Here is a 20,676-nt window from a genome sequence, read left to right as displayed (position 1 = left end):
AAGTATCTAAATATACTGTCAATTTGCTTACTGATAGTTTCTCAGCTACATAAGCAGTTTGTGTTCATCTTTGTTTTTATCGTAAGTGTGACAGGCATTTTAATGGTAGTGGCTTGATGTAGAATGATAGTTACAGCTTTTTCTCTGCCTCTCAAAAGCACTCTAAATCTTTGTAAGTAAAGAAAGACAGTTGAGATTGACGGTGTTTTCTGCATTTGCAGACAGAATTTTCTGAATATTTTATGTGTTCATGTGAAATGTTGTAGGACTGCAGTATTTATTTTGGTATGAATTAAGGGGTCAGCTCTATCTATGATTGATTTTGGTTATTTCTTATTTAACAGAGTGAATAGGAAAGTGGTGCTACTATTTTATTTTTTCATCTTGTACCTCCTAATTGCCCAATTGATCTACCTTAGTTGGATAAGAAAGAAAGTTCCATTTTGTATCTGTCATCGTTCCTTCTTTGCAGATCCACCAAAAGCAGGAGGGTGCAAATGAAGAATAAATGATTCTCTCACCTCTTCAGACTTATTTAATGAGAATATTCAAGAGTAGGGAACCAATAATCCTCATAAGTGATTCAATCCCTACATGATTTCTATGTGGTCAGGCCAAGTCTGAAATATCTTTTTCATTTAAATTGCTGGAATCCTTTTTCTATTCTTTGTAAGATCATCATCACATCAGTGTTTTCTTGTATTATTCAGGTTTCATATTAAAGGTCTCTTTTCCGGAAGAGTTTTTCCTGCTAACCCAGCTAAATTAGGTATCTTCCCTCCTTATTGTATCCCCATCAAAAGCCATTACCCTTCTTAACTTTCTTTGATGTATTGACTTGAAATTGCCTAATTTGCTTATTTGTTAATGTGTTCATTGTATAAGTCCCACTAGAAATTAAGCTGCATGTGGGTCTGTCTGCATTGTTTATTGCTACATTCCCATAACTAGAATGAATTTGGCTTGTAGTAATTATTTTAAAAATGAATGAATGAATGAATGAGTTATGTAGCTGTATTATGTTGTTGGCAGTCACAGATAATTTTCAGCTTTCACGGAAAGCAACCCTACTTCATTTATTTCCCTTCCTGGAAAACTATGCTATAAGGGTAGCAAATTATTTCTCTAATATCTTCTTTCCAAGATAGCATTCTACATTTAATGTCAAAATCAAGGCCAATTAAAATATGTCATTAAAAGGGAGATTGTTACAGCTAAATGGGAAATAGGCAAACATTCTTATAATTATTTCTATTTGGGAAATGATAAGATCAATACAGAATGAATAACTGATTTATTTAAAGACACAATGGTTCGTGAGAGAACTAAGTCCATAACTTAGATTTACTAATTCTTCAATCTAGCAGTGTGTCCACAGCTTTCTGTTGTTTAATGATAATTCTTAGTGTTGGAAATCAAACTCAAATAAAGGGAATTTGCTTACTGCACAAGAGGAAGAGAACCAATTTTAGCGCCTTTAAGAGTTTAAACCTTGTACCTGGCATGTGTGCATTTTCTCCCTCCAGCTATCTTTTCTCTGTTCCTTTCAATGTGGTGATCATTGTTTTTATAAACAGAAATAAGCCTCTTTAATGTGGCTTCAGATAAGGTCCATGAACACTTCATTCTACAAGGCTTCATATAAAATTTATATAAAAGGCATTGGCTAAATGTTTTCTGATTGGTAATTTATCACCTATAAATGGAGTTATCGCTTTTTATCTAAAACTTCTGACACCTCTTTTGGGATTATTATCGAGTTTCTTGGTGATCTTTTCTAAACTGCATTTCAAATGGGAAACATTAGTATTGTTTGATATACATCATAATTCAAAAATTGAAAGAAAATATTTTCAATAGCAGAGAAAAAACTAATTTTAGTTAATAAATATTAATTAATTTTATGAAAAGTTTTATCATGGCTATTGTGAGTAGCTGTCCATATTGTTATTAAAAATCAGCTTCTAGGACCATCACCAGGTTCAGGTATGTTCATAGCATTTAAGAAAAATGTATTAGAGCACATGAAATATCAATTTTGTTTTTTAATTTCTTGCTATGCTAGACCTTTGTGCCAGCTCCCTCTGCAAATATTGCCCCTCCCATAAATAAAGATGTCTCCACTATTTCTTAGAAAAAGAAATATTGATCAGCCCTTTGAACTATATCCTTAACAAGAGAGAGGCAGTTTCTGTAATTATCCACAGGAAGTCAATTCTAGTCATCATAGTTGATAAGAATTTTCTAAAGGTTTAGAATTCTGGAAGAAAAGTAAAACAAAGCTTATGACTATTGCAAAATTTCTGCTTTTAATGATCCTTAATGTGCGACCCTGCTCCCTTTTTCCTGTACCACAAGCAAATGGTAATGATAGGAATCTATACATCACCATGTTTCAGAATCCAAAAAAAAATTTTTCCGAATACTTAGAAAGAAACGAAGTTTCATTAAGGACTAGTTGAAGCCTAGTCCTTAAATGTTTATTTCCTGAATAATTTCCTGGATAATTTGCAATGGGCAAATCTAATCCTTGTGGGAAAATCTCAACTCTCATCTACATGGCTGCTCTCAGTGCGTCTGGAAGCATATTCAGAACCCATGTTTGAATTTGGAAAGGCATCTCCTGCAGGCAGATAGAAAACGACGCCTCTCAGAGGATCGCATCTACAGAGTTCACAGCTCAGTGAGTAGATTCCACTTCTGTGCAATAAAAGACAAAGATGTTCCTTTCTTCCTTCTTCTAGTGGGAACTACTCCTGTGCCAGGCTGAATTCCAGTCTCTATCTGTCCCCAGACAGGCTGCTTTTGTCACAGTGTGCAAATTGGATGGCTGTGCATAGCAGCATGGGTATGGCTTTACAGGAGGTATCAGAGAAAGTTCAACATTAGTGCATTTTTCTAAGATCTAAATAAATTTAGTCGGAAATAATAGTGCCAGTGCCCTCTGAGTTTAGCACATCATCATTCCGAGCCAGGTTGTACTTTGCCAACACCGTAGGAGAGTTGTTTTCATCAACTCTCCTATGATAAGAGGTGAGCAGCATATTGGTTGGAACCCCTGTTGTTTGAAGGGTCTATATTCCAGATCCCTCAGGAGCTACTGCTGAACAAGTGCATCCCAAACTCTGCAAGAATAAGCCATGACTTAAAGACATAGGACACTTTAATTTTTCTTTAGAAGAAACAAAACAAAACATTAATCTAAGTGAAGCCTATGCAGGGATATAAATTTGCTACAATAAACAGTAAATTTACCCTGGTAAGTATAACACTTAAATGTTTCATCCATAAGTTATTATTTTTAGTTGCTTCCGTGTATTCAGGCTTGCCTAACTCACAAATTTCTGTGGAGTGATTTATTTTTCACTGTCTAAAGGGAAATGGCACAAAAATAAATTCAAGTTTTAATACTTAGTTAACAGAAATTCCTTTTCACTTTTTTTTTTTTTTTTTTTTTATTATACTTTAGGGTTTTAGGGTACATGTGCACAATGTGCAGGTTTGTTACATATGTATCCATGTGCCATGTTGATTTCCTGCACCCATTAATTCGTCATTTAGCATTAGGTGTATCTCCTGATGCTGTCCCTCCCCCCTCCCCCCACCCCACAACAGTCCCCGGAGCGTGATGTTCCCCTTCCTGTGTCCATGAGTTCTCATTGTTCAATTCCCACCTATGAGTGAGAACATGCGGTGTTTGGTTTTTTGTTCTTGTGATAGTTTACTGAGAATGATGTTTTCCAGTTTCATCCATGTCCCTACAAAGGACACGAACTCATCATTTTTTATGGCTGCATAATATTCCATGGTGTATATGTGCCACATTTTCTTAATCCAGTCTATCGTTGTTGGACATTTGGGTTGGTTCCAACTCTTTGCTATTGTGAATAGTGCCGCAATAAACATACGTGTGCATGTGTCTTTATAGCAGCATGATTTATAGTCCTTTGGGTATATACCCAGTAATGGGATGGCTGGGTCAAATGGTATTTCTAGTTCGAGATCCCTGAGGAATCGCCACACTGACTTCCACAATGGTTGAACTAGTTTACAGTCCCACCAACAGTGTAAAAGTGTTCCTATTTCTCCACATCCTCTCCAGCACCTGTTGTTTCCTGATTTTTTAATGATGGCCATTCTAACTGGTGTGAGATGGTATCTCACTGTGGTTTTGATTTGCATTTCTCTGATGGCCAGTGATGAGGAGCATTTCTTCATGTGTTTTTTGGCTGGATAAATTCCTCGACAAATACACCCTCCCAAGACTAAACCAGGAAGAAGTTGAATCTCTGAATAGACCAATAACAGGTCCTGAAATTGTGGCAATAATCAATAGCTTACCAACCAAAAAGAGTCCAGGACCTGATGGATTCACAGCTGAATTCTACCAGAGGTACAAGGAGGAACTGGTACCATTCCTTCTGAAACTATTCCAATCGATAGAAAAAGAGGGAATCCTCCCTAACACATTTTACGAAGCCAGCATCGTCCTGATACCAAAACCTGGCAGAGACATAACCAAAAAAGAGAATTTCAGACCAATATCCTTGATGAACATTGATGCAAAAATCCTCAATAAAATACTGGCAAACCGAATCCAGCAGCACATCAAAAAGCTTATCCACCATAATCAAGTGGGCTTCATCCCTGGGATGCAAGGCTGGTTCAACATACGCAAATCAATAAATGTAATCCAGCATATAAACAGAACCAAAGACAAAAACCACATGATTATCTCAATAGATGCAGAAAAGGCCTTTGACAAAATTCAACAACGCTTCATGCTAAAAACTCTCAATAAATTAGGTATTGATGGGACGTATCTCAAAATAATAAGAGCTATCTACAACAAACCCACAGCCAATATCATACTGAATGGGCAAAAACTGGAAGCATTCCCTCTGAAAACTGGCACAAGACAGGGATGCCCTCTCTCACCGCTACTATTCAACATAGTGCTGGAAGTTCTGGCCAGAGCAATCAGGCAGGAGAAGGAAATAAAGGGTATTCAATTAGGAAAAGAGGAAGTCAAATTGTCCCTGTTTGCAGATGACATGATTGTATATCTAGAAAACCCCATTGTCTCAGCCCAAAATCTCCTTAAGCTGATTAGCAACTTCAGCAAAGTCTCAGGATACAAAATCAATGTACAAAAATCACAAGCATTCTTGTACACCAATAACAGACAAACAGAGAGCCAAATCATGAGTGAACTCCCATTCACAATTGCTTCAAAGAGAATAAAATACCTAGGAATCCAACTTACCAGGGATGTGAAGGACCTCTTCAAGGAGAACTACAAACCACTGCTCAATGAAATAAAAGAGGATACAAACAAATGGAAGAACATTCCATGCTCATGGGTTGGAAGAATCAATATCGTGAAAATGGCCATACTGCCCAAGGTAATTTATAGATTCAATGCCATCCCCATCAAGCTACCAATGACTTTCTTCCAGAATTGGAAAAAACTACTTTAAAGTTCATATGGAACCAAAAAAGAGCCCGCATCGCCAAGTCAATCCTAAGCCAAAAGAACAAAGCTGGAGGCATCACGCTACCTGACTTTAAACTATACTACAAGGCTACAGTAACCAAAACAGCATGGTACTGGTACCACAACAGAGACATAGATCAATGGAACAGAACAGAGCCCTCAGAAATGATGCCACATAGCTACAACTATCTGATCTTTGACAAACCTGACAAAAACAAGAAATGGGGAAAGGATTCCCTATTTAATAAATGGTGCTGGGAAAACTGGCTAGCCATATGTAGAAAGCTGCAACTGGATCCCTTCCTTACACCTTATACAAAAATTAATTCAAGATGGATTAAAGACTTATATGTTAGACCTAAAACCATTAAAATCCTACAAGAAAACCTAGGCAATACCATTCAGGACATAGGCGTGGGCAAGGACTTCATGTCTAAAACACCAAAAGCAATGGCAACAAAAGCCAAAATCGACAAATGGGATCTCATTAAACTAAAGAGCTTCTGCACAGCAAAAGAAACTATCATCAGAGTGAACAGGCAACCTACACAATGGGAGAAAATTTTTGCAACCTACTCATCTGACAAAGGGCTAATATCCAGAATCTACAACTAACTCAAACAAATTTACAAGAAAAAAACAAACAACCCCATCAAAAAGTGGGCAGAGGACATGAACAGACACTTCTCAAAAGAAGACATTTATGCAGCCTTTTCACTTTTAAATGATAGTTTCCTAACCTATAAAACAGTAATAGCAACTTAGGCTCAGTCTCCAACTAGGGGAATCCCTGTATTGTCAGAGAAAATCTTCATCGGCAACATAAAAAAGTAATGTAGCAATGAATTAATCAAGTTCCTGAAGTGATCTTGAGAATAACACAGATCTACTCTCTCCTCATTCTCTTTCCACTTTTTCTCCCTCCACTGCCATTAGCTATGGAATATTTCCTTTTAAATTTTCTCAGTTCTCATAAATGTTCACCTAAGGAGAATCACCCAAGATAAGTTTGAATTCCATGAGAGGATGAGGGTTAAACAAGAAATAAGAGGCTGATTCCACTAAATGGATTAGGTTATTTCCAGTTTACAATATAGCCCATCTCTGATTTATAGTTGATCTCCTCTGTATTGATCCCCATAGTGAAGCCGATTGGGCAACAGTGGAACAGAAGTGATTTATTTCCTCATGTAAATTATGCACCAATACTTTAGCAGTTAAGCCCAATTTCCCCTTAATTTCATTTTGATTGATCCAAGTGTGAAAGCATACCAGCTTGTCTAATACTTTACATACCCATTTCCCTTATATGAAACTTAATGAAAAATCTGTTTGGGAAATTTGAATTTTTCTTATAATATAACTATTTTTTTCTTTAAATGTATAAATTCTGCTACCAAAATTATGCAATCTTATTTAGAATTTAATATTTTCAGCCATTTCTCAGATGGCATAAACAATTGGCTAGTTCTATATTATGAATATCTAAAGGATGTCAGGGTGCTAGTATTTTAATCCATACTTCAATTATTTAAAATGGGAGCATCACCTCTATTTGTGTATCAGCAGAGAAGAAAAACACAAAAAAGCTGACACTTGATTATTGAACCAATATTGTCACTTGGATCCGTTAAAAATTACTAACCTGCGTTTGTACAGAGAAGGTACTAGGTTATTTTCAATTATATTCACAATCCAAAGTGAATCATTATTAAGTATAAAGCTATAGTAAAAAAGTGCCACCAAATTATAAGACCAATCATTGATGATGTGCCAGTATCAGCAAATTCCAAATCAATTTTGATGAAATCTTACTGATTTATTGTTTCTTACAGTTATTATCACATTTTTCTTATATATAGAACGACAATAGTGAAGTTATTTTTAATCTGCTAAGTGAGAAAACTTCAGAAATAGAGTACAAACCCCAATTCTTTTCTTATATATTATACACGTTTGCTTCCTTTATATATTTGTCAGTATCTGAAATTAATATTTTCAGTGTCTGAAATTAACATTTATTAATTGTACACTTGCTCATATTCCTTTTTACCAATCAAAATGTAAACTAACCGGTCACTCTTCTGTTTAACAAAGTGTCTGTAGCATCACATTCACCTGTGACAAATTCTAGACTCTGCCAAATATTAGACACCTCATAAATATTTTTTGAATGAAAAATAGATAAAGAAGTATACTATGCGTTGTACACATTAAAACATTTGTTCACTAAATAAACACTTATTTGCACCTCAGATGCAAAGAAATTTTGTAAAACATAAAAAATTATGTTATCTTAAATAGACACAGAGAATAAAATCAGATACACGTGCTTAGTTTTCCAGCTGTTCTAAGACTTATTTTACTTGGATTAGATTAAGATTTCTGGTTTAAGAATCAACAGAAGTCAGAAAAAAATATATTAGGTAGTATTAACTCTGAGTTGAGAAAATGTAAACGGAATGTTTTATTTTTATTTTTATAGATTTAGGGAGTACAGGTGCAGTTTCGTTAGGTGTATACATTACATAGTGGTTTAGTCTGGGCTATCAGTGTAACCATTACCCAAATAGTGCACATTGTATGCATTAGATAATTTCTCCTGCCTCGCTCTCCTCCCATCCTCCCAATTTTTGAGTCTCCAATGTCTATTATTCCACTATATCCTTGTGTACACATTATTTTGCTCCTGCTTATAATGAGAATAACTGACCTTCTGTTTCTGGGTTATTTTACTTGAGATGACGGCCTCCAGTTCCACCCATGTTGCTGCAAAAGACATGATTTTCTTTTTTTATGGCTGTATAGTGTTCCATGGTCTGTGTGTGTGTGTGTGTGTGTGTGTGTGTGTGTGTGTGCATGTGTCCATATGTATGCCACATTTTCTTTATGGAATCATCCATTCATGAACACTCAAGTTGATTCGCTATCTTTGCTATTGGGAATAGTGTTATGATAAACATGTAAGTGCAGATGTCTTTTTTACATTATTTCTTTTCTTTTGGGTAGATAAACAGCAGTGGGATTGCTGGATCAAATCCCAGATGGTAGTTGTATTTTTAATTCACTGAGAAATCTCTATTCTATTTTCCACAGGAGTTGTAGTAATATACATTCCCTTCAACTTTAAGTAAGCATTCCCTTTTCTCTGCAACCTCACCAACATCTGTTATTTTCTGACTTTTTGAAAATATCCACTCTGACTGGTGTAAGATGGTATCTCATTGTGTGTTAATTTGCATTTCTCTGACGATTAGTGATGTAGAGTATTTTTTATGTGCGTTTTGGTCATTTGAAAAATGTCTGTTAATGTATTTTGCCCACTTTTTAGTGATTTTTTGTTGTGTTTGAGTTGGTTGAGTTCCTTGTAGATTCTGGATATTATTCCTTTGTCAGATGCATAGTTCACAACTAGATTCCCCGATTCTGCAGGTTGTCTGTTCATTTGGTTGATTTTTATCTTTCACTGTGCAGAGGCTTTTTTTGTTTACTTAAATTCCACTTGTCGATTTTTGTTTTTGTTGCATTTGCTTTTGATGTCTTAGCCGTGAATTATTATCCTAAGCCAATGTCCAGAGGAGCATTTTTCTAGGTTTTCTCCCAGAATTTTTATAGTGCAGAATAAAAGTTTAAAATAAACTAAGCAATGTTTAGTTTAAATAATACTTTAAGAGGCTTAATGATAAAACATATTTCTAGTTTGAAATGGTTAAATCTCATGAAATGTAATGACTTTCAACCTTTAAAAATGACTAAAAATTTATTGCTTTATTAAAGTAATAAAAACAAATCCACTTTTAATTGAGAGGCCTTGTTTAGTGTAAATTCGTTTCAAACACTGGTCATTCAGTCAAACCACAGTTAGCTAATGTACTGCCAACTAACTAACTCTCCTATCAGCAATTGCTTATATGTATACATTCTTTCACATAATACTTTCTTAACTGTAAATACTGGTCATTCTATTTTCCAAATTTGTAACACAGCTAAAAGAAATTTTGTGCTACCTTTGTAGTATCATGAAAACAATGAAATAATTTTTTTTTTTTTCGAGACGGTCTCACTCTGTCCCCAAGCTGGAGTGCGGTGGCGCAACCTCAGCTCACTGCAAGCTCTGCTTCCTGGGTTCATGGCATTCTCCTGCCTCAGCCTCCCGAGTAGTTGGGAATACAGGCACCCGCCACCATGCCTGGCTAGTTTTTTTTTTTTAGTAGAGACAGGGTTTCACCGTGTTAGCCAGCATGGTCTCAATCTCTTAACCTCGTGGTCCACCCGCCTTGGCCTCCCAAAGTGCTGGGATTACAGACATGAGCCACTGTGCCTGGCCACAATGAAATAAATTTTAATGTATGTAATTATCCTGTATTATCATACATCATTCCTCACTCACTGTCCATGCATTTGTTGTGTGCCCACACTAAGTCATTCACTGAAAGGCTTGCTATGAATAATACAAATAATAATTATTTCCTGTAATACAACCCCAAATCTTACATATTGTATTGATGATTAAACTAAAACACTTACTATACTCTGAAATAAGTAGAGCATATATATTTACAATATACTGAAATTCTTGATATTTTAAGTATAGATTAACTTACTTTAACTAAAGTATTTTTAAAATATATTTTATTGTATATAATTAAGCATACAACATAATATTTTAATGTAAATATACATAATGAAATGATTACTATAGTTCAACCAATTAACATATCCATTATTTCAATTATCTTTTTTTATAATACGAGCACCTAAAATATAATCTCTTCACCAATTTCAAGTATAAAGTACTATTAACTATCTTTCTCATGCTGTACGTTTTATCTCTAGATTTATTCATTCTATGTATATGCAACCTTTTGCCCTCCAATCTCACTCTCCCCATTCCCAAACTCTCCCATCCACCTATTCATTGCCTTTGGTAGCCACCTTCCTGCTGTTTGTTTCTAGTATGGTGACCCTGCCGTTTGTGACAACGTGGATGTATCTGGAGGACATTAAGACAAGTGAAATAAACAAGACACGGAAAGAAAAATATAGCACGGTCTCTCTTATATGTGGAATTTAAAAAATTAACTCTGAATACTTTAAACTGGTCAGTAGAACAATTTTTATGATCTTAAAATAGCTGACTGTATAGAAAAACCTACATTTAAAGTGTTAGGCAGATTTTTGTTATTCATTAGCTTTTCCTCAATGAATAAATATTTGTTTAGTAGTTAGCAAAACATAGCTACCAGCTCAGCACAGATTAATGTCAGTTATAAATTACTTAACTGAGTGTAAATAAGAACTCTTTCTTTTTGAGGTTTATGATTTGCAAAGGATTACTAAAAGGTATTCTAAAATTGATGTCACTGGACCTATTTATAAATAGGATTCTCAGGAGATACACTTTGCATGTGATACTTGATGGGAGAGGAAGACATCCATGTTATTTCCCAAGGTCATGTCTAATCACGATGCCTGGCAGGCACATTTGTAATATACCATAACTCTAAAAAGTGCTGGATCAAGGATTTACCAGGTCACAGTTTCATCATCTAAAGTCGATGGTGGCTGTCTAAAGATTTGCAGCTACAGCAGAGACATTGAAATTTGTTACAAATGTCTAACGGTTCCCATTTCAGCTTCTGCCATATGAAAGGATTAATGCTGTGCCATTTAAAAGAAATGTTTTATCTTGCATTAACTTTCTTGATAATTAGTGGAGCTTTAATCAAGAAAGATAGAAAGACCAGCTATTCAAACTACTGAATGCTGAAAAGGTCACAGTATTGCAGAATACTCCTGTAATTTACTATCTCCTATTACAGACTCTGAAAACGATGGTACTCCCTTCTCAAAGGCAAAACACTAACTATTTGACAAAGTCACCATACTCACTGAATGCAGCTCTAGTTTAGGTCAAAGCTGATAACATTATGTAGCCTGTATAAAAGCATTACTCTGATGAATATAGCATAGTAGAATTAAATCCTACCAAATTCAATTTACAATCATCTTCATCATTAGGAATGTAAAAGAGAATAATGTTTCATAAATAATAAAATTATTTTAAAAAAACCCTTGATGGCACATGTTTAATGGCTAAACGCTTTCACTATTCCAGATGCAGCAGTCGTCCAAGAGCTGTCCACAAGCCATCAGAGATTCTCCCTGGATCTCATTCTTGGGGTGATGTCCTATACTTTTTTTTTTAAATCTCCATTAACTCCTCTCCTTAGTGGTTTTAATGGCATATTCATACAATATTAGAGTGAGATTTGTGAGTCAATGTTAATTTCCAGGTTCATAGTCTCGCAGCTTGAACACAAACTATTCAGACCTTTGAAATTACCTTTATTTCTTTACTTCCAGAGTAGCTGACTTTTTCGTTCTCTGCTGGAGCACTTGGGCTGATTCATCACCGCCTCCCCACCACCATTCACTGAGTGTAGCCACTGGTCATGGCTGCCTTTTCTGCTATTTTATAGACCCAAGCCTGAATCTATAAAGCGCTTCCCTTGGTACCTCCCAGAAACTTTTTATTGCCTGTCTCTTTCTGTCAACTCAGTTGCAGAAAAATACATTTTATAGCTCCAGTAATTTAAGAAAAGTATGTTTAAAGAAGAATCATAAATGTTCATCTTACATTGTAAAGAGATTGTTGGTACAGATAGATTTTTTGAATGATTTTGTTTTCCGTTTTATCAGAGGATCACAGAAAGCTTATAATAAATAATTTCTGTTCCCCTCTTACCCCAACCCCACTATTCTAAGCACTTTTAATTCTCTTATATGTTCTTATCTTTTTCACTAGCATATTGTTAAAAAATGCCAATATTGATCTTTCTTGATTTACTAACTTCAGATATTATCTACTGGCTTTTTACTATGGTAGAGTTGCATTAAGTGTATGTCAACACTCTTCCCTCTTTTATGCCAAGACATCACATTGTTATTTTAATTCTTCTATTGGCTACTTCTCTAACTTTCAATAGTACAGTTAGTTTAAATGTGTGCTGCACCATCACCTGTGGAGAGCGTCTCTCGATTCCTCATATTTTGAGGACATATAATTAGCTTCTATATACCCCTTTTCTTTTCCATTGCACCCAACTTCTTTGCATTGTATGTATCTATCTATTTTTAACATCATGGGTTAATGTTTTATATTTAGTCATACATTGACTATATAGTAAATCTGAAAGTTAAAATCAATAGATAAAATTTGTATAATTATCTCCAAGGACCATGCAAATGCAGTTAGTTGTATGTCAAGTAGTTTGACTATGTTTCCTCCAGGTAATTTTGTTTTGTCTTGTTGTGTTATAGATTACTAAGGATAGTAAAATATGTCTCTCTCTCTCTCTCTCTCTGACTCTCTTTCTCTCTCTCTCTCCTGCAGCTACCTCGCTCACTTGCAGTTTTCCATTCTCTTCCTCTAATCTGAGTATTTGGTTTCTAGACTATCCATACAACTACACTGCTTTCTAGATTAGCTTATCTTTACTTTCTTGTGATGAATCCATTCTTTCCTAGATTCCATGTTTTTTTTTTCTTGTTTAATCTCTCAATTTACTGAAACATATTTTAAGAATAAGTTTATGAGTCTACTTTTTTTTGGAAAGCTTTTATTCAACTCCCCTTTTAAACTGATAGTATAGCTGAACATTAGTGTGGCTCATTAAGTTTCCACGGTATGCAAAGAAACCCTGAATATTGTTAGGATTTGTCTGGCTTCGAGTCTTTTTTCCATCATTTCTCAATGTGTCATTGTGGCAGGCCAATTCTCCAAGCCTGGCTGTCACACAGACGGGCCTGCTGACAGTCACACAGACAGGCCTGCAAAGCACTCCAGTTACACAGACTGATTTCCACAGCACTGCTTTAACACTGAGCAAATAGTTAAACCTAGGGAAATCGGTGCCCAGCCGTCAAAGCTAGAAACAAAACATAGGGTCAGCGGGAGCCTTGCATAGGCTTCTCTCTAACCTGGAGCAAGTCAAGTTAATAGAGACAGTCTTACATTCCTAGTGCCAGGACTCATCTCAGGTCGATGGAATCTAAGACAAGTCAAGGTAACAGAGGCAGCTGTGCAAATAGATTCCATTGGAGAGTCTAAGGCAGCTCTCCGGACCAAACTGTAAAGGGGATAAGACAGAAATAATCATTCTGGTACCACAGTAGACAGGTCTTGAAGGTACTGGGGGCCCTTTTAATCAGACTTAGCAAGCATTTTTTGCCTTTGACCTTCTAACTGAAACAAAATTATTTACCAGTAGACTTAGGCAAATGCTATACTGCACGTAGGCACATAACCCCAACCAATGTAAGCACTAAGAAAATTTTAACACTTTGGGTTGGTCTCGTGGAATTATCTCCGGCCTTCTTGCTATATCCAGTTATAGTAATACATTCCCTTCTTTCCTAGTTCTTCTGCTTCTTGTTATTGGGCCTCACGAAAATGCAGCTGGACCTGGCTTTGTTCCAGGAACATCATGGGGCCACTTCAAATTGAAGACATGTATTTAAAACATTTTTTCCTACTTACTCCATTATTTACATCTTAAAATGTAAACTGTCGAATGTTAACACTGCTCCCGTATTTCTTCTGGTTGTAGTTCCATGACACATATTTCTCATGCCTTTAAAACTTTCAGTTTATGTGTGCCTTTTAAAACAACATACAGCTGGATTTGTATCTAATCCAGTTTGAATCCTCTTATTTTTATAGAATATCTTAATTCATATATATTTATTGGAATTATTTATATATTTTGACTTACTTCTGTCTTCTATTTTGTTTTTGCCTATATGGTTAATGTTGTTTCACATGCATAGATGAAAAAATATGATATGTGTGTAAGTCTGCCGGGGGTCCCATAACAGAATGTCACAGACTGGGTTAGTTAAACAACAGAAATTTATTTTGTCTCAGTTCTGGAGGCTGGAAGTCCAAGATTGAGTGGCTGGCAGGGTTGACATCTGACAAGGCCTCTCTCCTTGGCTTGTGGGTGGCCACCTTCCCTCTGTGTCCGTTCCTCTGTGTGTGAGCACCCCTGGTGTCTCTTCCTTTTGTTAAAGAACACCAATCCTCTTGGATTAGGTCTCCACCCTAATGACCTCATTTAACTTTATTATATTTTTGAACTCTATCTCCAAAGATAGTCACACTGGGGGTCAGGGCTTCAACACCTGAATTTGAAGGGGACACAAATTTTTGTATGTTCTAAATATCTGAAATATTCTTTTTTACATCCAAGCAGCTTTTCTATAAGGAAGGCCATGAGGTGAATAAAATTCACTTATTTGTATTATTGCATAATAATTCTAGTTGTTTGATCATGGTAGAAGCTTTCTATGTTACCTTATTTGAAAATAATAATATTTCTACTTACAAGAAGTTGGTAAAATATTGTTATCCCATGAAGTTCTTGAACAGGGAATTTTTCTTTGTTTGTTTGTTTTAAGAAAGGCAGTGGAGTGTAAAGTGAGATAAACAATGAACAAGAAAGTTGACTTCTTTTGAACCATAACTTAACTTGCCTCTTCTAATATTTACCAGACAGCATAACTGGTTCAAGTTATTTCTCCATTTCTCTAGTCACAATAGAGAATATATTGACAATTAGGTGACAGAGTCAATAGAGGAAGGTGATCGTCATGATTACAAAAAAAGCAACTTGTTAGTAGAAGCATTATCAAGGGACAAAGACTAGAGTTTATTAAGCACCTACTAGGCTCCAGGTATTCTCATGGCATTTTAATAAATATTATTTTACTCAAATATTAAATCTTGTATTATTTCAATTTAAGTTCTGAAAGAAAGTAAAAAAAAACTACTAAAATTTACTGACATAAATATACAAGTAAATATGAGCTTTATCCATATTATTGATAATTTAAAAGAATGAGTTTTTGGTTTTACTTACTTCCTGAACTTACTTTTTAAATTTTTTGGTATCTGTTTGTATCTTTATGTTTGTTTTCCTTCTGCTTACTTTGCACTTAACTTCCTTTTTCCTTTTATTTAATTATTTAAAGTAGAAATGTGGCATATTGATTTTAGACCGGGAGTTGAAAAAGTACGACTTGCAAGCCAAATTTGAGCCAAGGCTTATTTTTCCATGACCCTTGAGCTAAGAATGGATTTTGTGTTTTTAAAGAATTGCAAAAGCCACATAAATAAGTAAACAAAGAATATTTACAGAGACTATAGGTGGCCCTTAAAGCCTAAAATATTTACAATCTGGCCCTCTACAAAAACATTTTCCAATCTAAGGTTTAGACCATGTAGATTTTATGAAATTATTGAGATTGATGATGTTAAACCTACCATCTTGCTATTTGTTTCTTTATATTTGATTTGTATTTAGTTCTTTTTTCTTCCTTCTTTGCCATCTATTGAATGGAGCTTTTTTTATGCTTCTACTTTATCTTCATAATAGGATTATAGCTATAACTATAAGCTATAGCAATAACTCTTGGTTTTAATTTTTAGTAATTGCCCTAAAATTAATAAAATATGTATTCACTTATCACAATTCCTCTTGAAATGATATCTTGCACTTGTAATATTGTAAAATCCTTATAAAAGTGCACTTTCATTTTACTACTCATGTTCTTTATTCAATTGTAGTGATATATTTCATTTCATAATACCAAGAACTCACAATATGTTATTAGTATTTTTGCTTTAAGCCATCAATTTACTTCAAAAGACGTTACAAATGTTAAAAAGATATTTTATATTTGCCATATATTTACCAATTCTGTCACTCTTCACTCATCTGTATAGATAGACATTTCCCTATGGTATAATTTTTATTATTCCTGAAGAACTTACTTTACCACATTTCCTGTAGTAATGCTCTGCTTGCAATATATTTTCTGTTTATATTTTTTTCTAGCAATCTTTATGTTCCTCATTTTTGGAATATCTTTATTAGCTAAAAATTCAGGCTGACATGTACTTCCTTGCAGTATTTTAAGATGTTATTCCATTGTATTCTGGCTTGCATAATTTCAGATGAGAAATTTGCTATAATTTCTATCTTAGTTTCTTGGTACAAAATATGTCTTCCTTTCAATACATGTTTCAAAATTTTCTCATTATCAATCCCACTGCTCCCCCTGTTCCTTTTTTTTTTTTGAGACAGAGTCTTGCTCTTGTCGCCCAGGCTGGAGTGCAGTGGCACAATCTCGGCTCACTGCAAACTCCGTCTCCCGGGTTCAAGGGATTCTCCTGCCTCAGCCTCCCTAGTAGCTGGGAATATAGGCATGTGTCACCACGCCCAACTAATTTTGTATTTTTAGTAGAGACGGGTTTCGCCATGTTGGCCAGGCTGGTGTCGAACTCCTGACCTCTGGTGGTCCGCCCTCCTGGGCCTCCCAAAGTACTGGGATTACAGGCATGAGACACCTGACCCAGCCTATCAATCCCCTTTAACCATTTTATTATGATACCTCTGGTTGTAATTTTGTAATCTTACTTTGGCTTTGGTTTCACTGAACTTCTTATATTGAGAGTTACGGTTATTAAATTTAGAAATACATTGTTTCTGGTTCCCTGTGTTCTCTTCTGTTTTTTTGGGGCTGCTTGATAATTTCCCCAAACTCACTGAGTCACTTCCCATCTGTGCACTTCATTTGGAATGTTTCAAAAACTATGACTTAAAATTTGCTATTTGTTTTTCTTCTTCTTGAGTGTCTAATATGATGTTAAACTCTTCCAGTGTGTTTTTCATTTTAGAAACTTTTTCATCCCTAAATGTTTCATAATTTCTTTTAGTTCGGTCTTCATTACTGAAATAATTTTCATTTTTGTAATTCGTTGCTGAAATCTGTTAGTTTTTATTCTGCATCCTCCTATTGCCTAGTCATAAAATTTTAAAGATTTTAAAACTGTATAAATATCTTTATTTTTTGTTTTTTACTTTGTTGACATTTCATGTCTTATTTTCATATTTGTTTGATGTTTATATTAAAAATTTTTTTTAAATTTTCTTTCAAAGGTTTTATCCTTTTAAAACAATTTTAATACTATTTTAAAATTCTGGATTTTATTTTTAGTTTGTTTTGTGAGCATGTTTTATGGTTTATTCTTTTTTGCCATGGAGAATATCAGTATGGCCCGGGTGCGGTGCTCATGCCTGTAATTCCAGAACTTTGGGAGTCCGAGGCAGGTGGATCACGAGGTCAAGACATCAAGACCATCCTTGCCCACATGGTGAAACCCTGTCTATACTAAAAATACAAAAATTAGCTAGGCGTGGTGGCACGTGCCTGTAGTCCCAGCTACTCCAGAGGCTGAGGCAGGAGAATCGCTTGAACCCTGGAGGTGGAGGTTGCAGTGAGCTGAGATGGCACCACTGTACTCCAGCCTGGAGAGAAAGCAAGACTCCATCTCAAAAAAAAAAAAAAAAAAAAAAAATTAGTATGTTTAGTTCTTCAGCTTTTAAAAAATAATTTTAAAGATTTAAATGCTGTACTTTTTAGGATTCAATGTTTAACATATATGGCCTTTATGTGCTATTAAGAAGGGAATTTCTAGAGTAACTTTCCAAGTTCCATGGCTCAAGGTATCTTCTACCTCCACATTTATGGCCAATTATTTGTGTCTCAATGCTCTTTTGGGTCAGGAATATTTTCTACCTACAGCCCTATACTCCCACACAAGATGGCGATTTAATCCATAGATGTTATATTTGATGCCTGCAGACCCTGCTGGGATCTACTTCTCCCAACCAACTGTGCCTCCTCTGGTATTTCTGTTGTTTTCAGTTAGGTTACTGTGTCCCTGTGATTCTCTCTTTGGGCTAGATTCCTCTTCTTTGGGAAATGGTGTTAATGTTGTTATAATATGTCAACTTGCCTAGGCTGTAACTCGCAATAATCCAATCAAACTTGAATTCAGCTATTGCTTTAAGGATATTTTGTGGACTTGATGAACATCTATGATCAGTTCACTTTAAGCAAATGCAATTATGCTAGATAATTTGAGTGAAACTGATTCAATTGGTGGAAAGGTTTTAAGAACAGAACTAAGGTTTCCCTGAAGAAGAAATTCCACGTGGAGACTACAGCTTCAGTTCAGGGCTAAAAGTTCCAGCCTGCACGTGCTAACAGCCTGCATTATCGATTGGATTTTTCTTTATATATATGATTCTGTTTCTCTGGGACAATCCGGGCAGATACAGGGAGTATTGTAATATTTCTAAAAGTCTTGAAGGTCTCACGTGCTTCTCAGATCCCATCAAGATTTTCCAATTATTCTTGGAGCCATTTGCTCAAGTTTGCACTTAGAATTAGTACAAATAATTCTTTTCTTTCATGACTATGGTGGCTTTGGGAGTGCACTGCTTAGATCCACTGCAAGGAATATAGTTAGAGGCATCATGCACCCTGAATACTTTTGGGATATACATCAGTGTCCACACCAAAACCAGGATATTTCTGTGTTGCTTCCCAGTCCATGACTAGGATAGTAGGGTTAATAGGGCTGGGCCATTCCAGGACAATGCAGAACTTTTCTGATGAGCAAACTTGGCTCATCTCTGATAGGACTTTGCTAATCTTTGCTAACCTAAACCCCATTGGCTTGATTTAGATGTTCTTAGAAGTACATTACACCACCAATTTCTAACAATTACCTCACCATTGCTGAGGTTTTAAATTTACATTCCTTTTTATTTTTATTTTTTGAAACAGATTCTCACTCTATTGCCCAGGCTGGAGTGCAGCGGCACAATCTTGACTCACTTCAACCTCCGTCTCCTGGGTTCAAGCGATTCTTGTGCCTCAGCCTCCCATGTAGCTGGGATTACAGGCAAGCACCACCATGCCCAGCTAATTTTTGTATTTCTAGTAGAGACGGGGTTTCACCATGTTGGCCAGGCTGGTTGTGAACTCGTGACCTCAAGTGATCACCCGCCTTGGCCTCCCAAAGTGCTGTGATTACAGGTATGATCCACTGCACCTGACCTAATTCACGTTCTTTATCTAGTGTTGACATTTTATCCCTAAATAATTTTTGAAAGATCCTGGATCTCCTTGGTATGTTTTTTATCTCAGAGAGTTGTACATATTGTTCAACCAGTTTTTGACTTTAAAACTTGTCCCAGTTCTGTTATAGGAGCTTCTTTACACTTATATTTGGTTAGATTCCACCATTAAATTATTTTCTTTTCTTGTCTTTTTCTTCTCTTTCTTTCCTTCCTTCCTCTTTCTTTCTTTCTTTTTTTCTTTCTTTCTTTCTTCTTTCTTTCTTTCTTTTTCTTTTTCCTTTCTTTTCCTCTTTTTTCTCCTTCCTTCCTTCCATCCTTCCTTCCTTCTTTCCCTTTCCTTTCTTTCCTTTCTTTCTCCCTTCTCTCTCTCTCTCTCTTTCTTTCTTTTCCTCGACTTCTTTCTCTTTTTTTGAGACAGGATATCACTGTGTTGCTCAGGTGAGAGTACAGTGGTGTGATCACTGCAGCATAGACCTTCAGGGATCAGGTGATCACCTCATACCTCAGCCTTCCAGGTAGCTGAGACTACAGGCGCCCACTACCATGCCTGGCTAATTTTCGTATTTTTTGTCGAGATGGCATTTTGCCATATTACCCAGGCTGGTCTCGAACTCCTGTACTGAAGCAATCCAATGGTCTCGGACTACCAATGCCCTGTGATTGCAGGTGTGAGCCACTGTGCCCAGCTCTTCGTTTTTTAACTTTTATTTTAAGTTCAGGGGTACATATTCATGTTTGTTATATTAGTGAACCCATGTCACGGGGGTTTCTTGTACAGATTATTTCATAACCCAAGCATTAAGCCTAGTACCCATTAGTTATTTTCTTTGATCCTCTCCCTTCTCCCACCTTCCACCTTCCAATAGGACTCAGTATGACCCAGAAAATTATTACTGGATATATATCCAAAAGAATATAAATTGTTCTATCACAAAGACATATGTATGCATGTCTTCATTGCAGCTATTCACAATAGCAAAGACATGAAATCAATCTAAATGGTAGACTGGATAAAGAAAATGTGGTATATATACACCACGGAATACTATACAGCCATAAAAAGAGCGAGATCATGTCCTTTGCAAGAATATGGATAAAGCTGGAGGCCATTATCCTTAGCAAAGTAACACAGGAACAGGAAACCAGATACAGTATGTTCTCGCTTATAAGTGGGAGTTAAAT

The 20,676-nt window shown here is 35.7% G+C and overlaps 1 long non-coding RNA gene across 1 annotated transcript in view; it reads left to right on the top strand.

Moving 5' to 3' along the window:
* Window positions 1-20,676, top strand: part of LOC134732742 (uncharacterized) — a 39,636-nt gene that overhangs the window by 15,032 nt on the left and 3,928 nt on the right. The window contains exon 2 of the long non-coding RNA XR_010116222.1: window positions 10,454-10,598. This is a non-coding gene — a long non-coding RNA (uncharacterized lncRNA). The remainder of the gene's footprint in view (window positions 1-10,453; window positions 10,599-20,676) is intronic.

Source organism: Symphalangus syndactylus, chromosome 16, assembly GCF_028878055.3.
Source record: "Symphalangus syndactylus isolate Jambi chromosome 16, NHGRI_mSymSyn1-v2.1_pri, whole genome shotgun sequence".
Classification (NCBI taxonomy): Eukaryota; Metazoa; Chordata; class Mammalia; order Primates; family Hylobatidae; genus Symphalangus; species Symphalangus syndactylus.
This window is presented reverse-complemented; position numbering and strand designations above follow the sequence as displayed.